The following is a 6,371-nucleotide window of genomic DNA, read 5'->3' as shown; positions in this document are numbered from 1 at the left end:
CTTATTATTTTTTGTTAATACTTTCCTATTAAATAAAATACGTTTGTTTAGTTCTTTGTTAGTTAGAATTTACTTAGTTCTTATTATTTTGCACGGTCACAGTTAGATCTTAAAATTGGAAGAAAATCCCCAGTGCTCCCTATTTGAAATTTAATTGAAGCCGATTTTAGGCCATGCTCTAGTATTATTCAACGAGTGAGCAGCACAAATTCTGCCTCTGTCTAAATTCTAAACAGTTCTACAAACACATTAGGAACCATTCTGGATTAGCAAAATAAGCACCATGATGCAAGCGTTCTCTATATGGAGATTTTATTTGACTTTGTATGTACTTTACGTCGCAACTCTGTTTTAAATTCACAATTGATTGCCAGACTTGTGCAGAATAAACGAAACGGTGCCTCCATTGAATCTTGTTTCCAGATTACTGCTGCCGCGGTCGTTTTAAACGTATAAAAGTGAGATACGGATCGCTGATGCTTCGACAAGAATCACTGATTTGTAGACAATTAGATTATGTTATGTGCATGTTCAGAGCTCTAATTTAAGAAACATGTCTCAGTTTTTGAACAGATTTTTCGGAAACAAAAAAGTGTGGCTAGTAGCATAACAATAAGTTATTTACCGTGGCATGACATATTTAAAAATGAAAACTTATATTAGTCGGCTAACTTATGAAAGTCGACAAGTATAAAATAGGACGCACCATTAGATGTAGTCACTGCTGTTACTGTAATCCTTTATGTGGTAAATAAAATTCGTCTTTTTGGAAATGTCGCATTTTGGAGTTAGTATACAAAATTTTACAAGTAAAATTCGAAGTATTTTGATTCCGTTGTTTTCTTACGAATTCGACTTCAAGCCCGAGTGGCACGAAAGTTTGGCATACATTGGAAAAACTTTCATCCAAATATTTTAAATTAAAACGTTCGATCACGTTAAGCATAGCTTTCAGTTCTACCCTTTTGGATGAACATGGATACCAGGCTTCTTTCCTTCTTTGATACAAGGAACTATATGAATTATCAAGTCCAAATTCCGAAAAGTCAACAATTTTCGGAGAGTTGGAAATTGAAAATCTTACCCAATACATATATTTTTTTGCCTACAAGTTGATGTATTGCGTTATTAAGTTTACTTTCAGACCCCATTGCTCTATTTTCCACATTATAAGCCATATTTTTGGCAATCCGACGTTGATTTTCCTAAATTCATTCGAGTATTTTATAATTCAATTTTGGAAAACGATTAAATTATGTATTGACAAATTGTATCTTTATATAACTTCTATCTAATGCCTTGTAATTTTGTATGTCGGGTAACCCTTGTGATTCTTAATTGCAAATTTCTGAACAAAACTTCAAAAGTTTAAATGGTATTTTCTATCAGCTCGAACTGCTTTCTGAGAAAATGTGGACAAAAACATGTTGTTGAACGTTTGCGAAATTTATGACCTTTAGGAATAAACTTGGATTGGCAGAGAAACTTTTAATACTAGGCTTGCACGGGAAAATGTTAGCCACTAGTTACTAACTTGCAGGAGCATTAAGCTGGCTAAATAAGATTCAGACATATTTCGTGTCTCGTCGAAATAAAGATTATTAAATACCTGTAGATATTTAACGGCTTTCACATGCAATTTCTATCGATTTCCAGTTAAATGTTATTAAACTCCCCTTTGTGCTTTGTTAATTATGAATATCTGACAAGCAAAATCGCTAATTTATTTAAACTATTGCTTTTAGAGTTGAATTCAAATATTCGATTTATATAAACATACACTGTCTCTATTAATTACATTATTATTTAGTAAAGAACCCATAATATTAATCTCATATAATTGTAGAACAGGGTAGGATTGATACTTCTAAATTGTTGAAGAAAACTTCCACAACTTTTAAAGTTATATATTTAGTCAAATATGAAGTTTTTTTGAGCAGAAGTGTTTTTTATGCGGTAATCCGTACGGCTGTAAGCATTACTAAATGGACTTTTTTCACAAATATTCGACTTCAGCATATTTCCATTTGTCCTAAATTAGCCATTTTACAAAATTTCTGTACAGTTGGACACTCAACGTTGAGCAACTGTAGCACCTAATATTATAATATAAATATTCAAGTTATTTATTCAAACGGCAAATAGTTTATTCAAGCATTATTGATGAAAACTAATTGAAAAAAGTTGCAGCATAATAAATCTATAAAAAAGCTGATGGAATTTGCCATTAATGCACCGGAAATACGCAAATCCCTAGTTCAAAAATGTTCATAAAAATATCTAAATGGTTTATCGGAGGCTGTAAAATTAATGTTATGTTAAATTTGACACACTTTCTGAATATATGTGAATTTTAGAATTTACAAAATCGATCAATGTCACCATTTTAATGCCATCATTGAAAGACAAATAAGCTTTATCTCTTTTAATATATTATTTTGTTGAATTCTGACAATTGTTTCGAGAGCACCAGAAATATAAAATGTGCAAAACTCATTAATTAGTCGTAATGTTCAAAATGATTGAATATATGAACTGTTGAACACATTTATATTATATTTCCAAAGAACTTTTAATATCGACGACGTAGTGTTGGAATTTATACGACTAAAATTGGGCCTGCTTTATGGATAAATCAGGTTGAATCAGAAGAAAAATAATGCCTGGCAAAAAGCTGCAGAAATTATGTCTGGTGAACTGCTAAAAACTCGATGCGGAGATTACCACGACAAAAGAAAAATCGAACCATTTATTATCGTTTCTTATCCAATAGAAGAGCAATGGCGAAATAACGTTAAATGTTCCTCTTCGCTAACAAAAAGATGGGCATAAACTATGAAACATTGAAAAGAATATATATTTTAGAGCACACTTAATTAGCTACTTCTAACAATTTGATACACACTAACAGAGAAGAATGCATAGAGTTATAAAAAGAACATATGGGTACAATAAACGCTCAGAACAGAATCGACAATTCTGCTGATGCCAATGAGATAATTTTCCATCTTTTTATCAAACTTGTTGAATGTGAAATTAGTTACATGAAACACATGTTTGGTTTCGACATTTTACTCCGTCGACCTGACAATGTCTTCACAATCAAAACATATGGATATGAGCGTGATTCTGGAATTATTTTAACCACAAAAGTTAAATCTCAAAAATATGAGTTTCAACTCGCAAGTAGGTAGATTGAAATTGAAATTCGAAATCCAAAAGAACATGCAAAACTCACCATATATTTTAGTGAAATAACGGGTTTCTACAAGTCGGAACGATGAATGTTAGAACTACTCCAGATAACTGGAAAACTCGACTATTTCCCATATGCATACATTTTTCTAGTTTACGGACTTGACTCCTCGCAACTCAGTGCAAAATTGCACAGCAATAAAAATGTAGAACAGGACAACCCGTCCAATCTTAATAGGTCTTATGAGACCTACATTCCTGTTGGATGCTCGCATTTTATTTTTTTCAACCAAATAAATATTGGATTTAACGTATATGCAGTTTCTCTTAGGAGTGTAAGGTAAAATGCAAAGTTAGAGGAAGCAGGAAACTTTTAACTTTCTGCATTTTTCCTTAATAATTGCGTCGTAACTATAACCATACATTGGAAAAGATGATGCTCGACAAGGCTAATTTTCAAAGGTTACCCAACAGGACGTTTTCAAATTATACTTCCACATTTTCCATCAGCTGGCGCTAATAAATAGTGCCTATTCAGCTTTTATGTTGTTCTCGACCACTTAAACATCGGCTGGTTGAATATCAATGGTCATTTGAACATGATGTGTAGAAAATGAATTTCTGTGGTCGACACACATATGAGAGAAAACGGTATAAACAACGAATTTTCAATCATAAAAAATAGAGAAAACACTAGAAAGCTAGAAACTCTGTGGTGATCCACTCCGAATGGAAACACCAAATCATCTACCACTTTTTGTTCGAATATAAGCTAATATTTCATTAATGTTAAACTTGTCGGTAAAGTTTATAAACGATCGGTATTAAACAGTGTTACTCAATCCTAGTTATAGGATGTATACAAAATTGTCAAAAATTTAAACATTTTAATGAAAAATAGCCAACAATATCTATGCTATTGGCAAATATTAATAGAAGCTATTTAGAATTTTCGTCATGTGCATATGTCTTCTATATCTTCTATTAAGCAGCACGAAATATAAATAAATTTAGTTTTAAAATAGATTAATTGCTTAGCCAATTGAGTTACAAGCAAGGTGGATGGAAATGCCCAAAGCAGTTGATTGTAGATGGTGTAAGAGGAAGTAATAACATATCTCAATCAATTTTGATTCAATGATGATTTCGTAGTATAATCAAAGAATAATATTTTATTTTTTGAACGATTTTCTGAATTTTCATTGACTGCATTACCAGCCTTCAGCCGCCATTAATATGCATTAAAATGCACTGGATAGAATTTAGAACAGAAGGATTTCTCAATTCCAAAAGTCGCAGCTACCTACGTACAAGCGCATTATACGAACCATAATTGGGCACTAAAAGAAATGAACACTCAATGAAGAAAAGCATTTGTTTCAATAAGTAATGTTGTATGAGAAGACAAAATTGAAAGATAATAAAAATTATATATAAATCCCCAAGAAAATCATAACAACTAGAAGCTTAGAGTTGTGACTAATCGAAAAAAGTATATAGAAACATTTAAAGCAAAAAGGATGAATTTCTGGGTGGAGGGTAACTCGAGAATGAGCAAATAACCATAAATAATGTAAATAAAATCATGATGGTAGAAAGAAACGTAGTCGACAAAATGAAGGAACATTAACTAATGTAGTACACAGTTCACATAAAAAATGTCAAGTGCAGTTACTCCCAAAAGGATCTTGCAATGAAACAGTGCAAAAAAAAGAAGGGCAAATAAAATCTGGCATAGCAAAATCTGATACAAGTACCAATGTTTAGGTAAAGGTAAACACCTCGAGCAACAGATGGGAGTGGAGTTTGGTGATCGAAAGACGTAGGAAACGGTTGTAAAATGATAGGTTTATATAACAATAATCTTTATATGTTGTAAATTAATATGGCAGACATTTCACAGCTTCTACTTCCATCTGTTGGGGACCGTCTAGTCTAACTAATCAAATATAGATGTATGCACTTTGTTCAAGGCGATGTAAATAATCTAGAATCTCAAGACACTGAATTAGGAAGATGAAACGTACTGGCAGAGGGAGCAATCCAATAGTCAAATTATTCACCCAAAAGTTGTCTGTTGTACTCGCATATTGCGGGATCTCTTTATTTAAAATACCGACAGGGTATGGGTTTTATACTCATATATTTGTGGATCATCAAATTTTATTTTTGCTCCTACACGCTTAAAGTGATGATTTGCAAATGTCCTTTATAATAGAAACATATACCAATTGCCTAATTACTAACAGTTATTGCGGAATTGTCGCATTATTTAAAGCCCTATCCAATTTTGCATTTGACCCTACCTGCAAAAAGCATTAAATGAAGCTTCGTTGTAATCTTGCAAACACGTGAAAATTGTAGAGCAAGTTCCGAATGAGATATCGATCAATGTCACTCTTTTTGTGTACGATAATTAATGGCCAATTAAAGCAATCAATTGAACCAGTCAGTCTGATAAAATTGCTCAACGAAAATAATAAATACGAATTGGATGACGCAAAAATAAAATTAAAATTTTTATCTGCGTCTCCAGGTGTCGAAATTATAACAGTTTGTGTATGTAAAATAAAGTTAGCACAAAAAACTGTACTTAAAAATATATAAATTTAATCTTGTGAAAATTAAGGTTACGCAGTGAAATATAATTGTATTTAAATTTATTTGCCAATCGAAGTTGCCTCCCGATCTTTCCTCCTATTTCCTTTCAATAAATTATTGCTGTATGTTTAACCATTAGAGGTTTTTAACCATTATTTGTTCGATAGGGATCAGTATTTGAAGATAAATAACTCAATTAGTGCCCCTTTAAAAATGAAAACTGGGGTCCCACAAGGAACCATATTGGGCCCTGCACTTTTCCTCACTTATATTAACTCTATGTTGAGCATTGATATTGAGGGAAAGATACTATCATACGCTGATGACACCGTAATAATGTTCTCGGGCAGTAGTTGGACCGAGTTAAAAGATACCGTAAAACAGGGCTTCGGCAAGGTGCAAAATTGGCTAAATAGTTTTAGATTGTCGCTTAATGTTAATAAAACAAATTATATTGCGTTTTCACTAACTGAAGCAGATCGACCGGATTATGATCAAGTATTGGTGGATAAGGATAGAATGTTAGAATTAAATGGGGTAGAACATACAAAATACTTAGGTATTATGATAGACAA

Source organism: Dendroctonus ponderosae, unplaced genomic scaffold (assembly GCF_020466585.1).
Source record: "Dendroctonus ponderosae isolate FM_Combo_2020 unplaced genomic scaffold, Dpon_F_20191213v2 Dpon_F_20191213_4, whole genome shotgun sequence".
In the NCBI taxonomy this organism is placed as follows: Eukaryota; Metazoa; Arthropoda; class Insecta; order Coleoptera; family Curculionidae; genus Dendroctonus; species Dendroctonus ponderosae.
Note: the sequence above shows the minus strand (reverse complement) of the source record.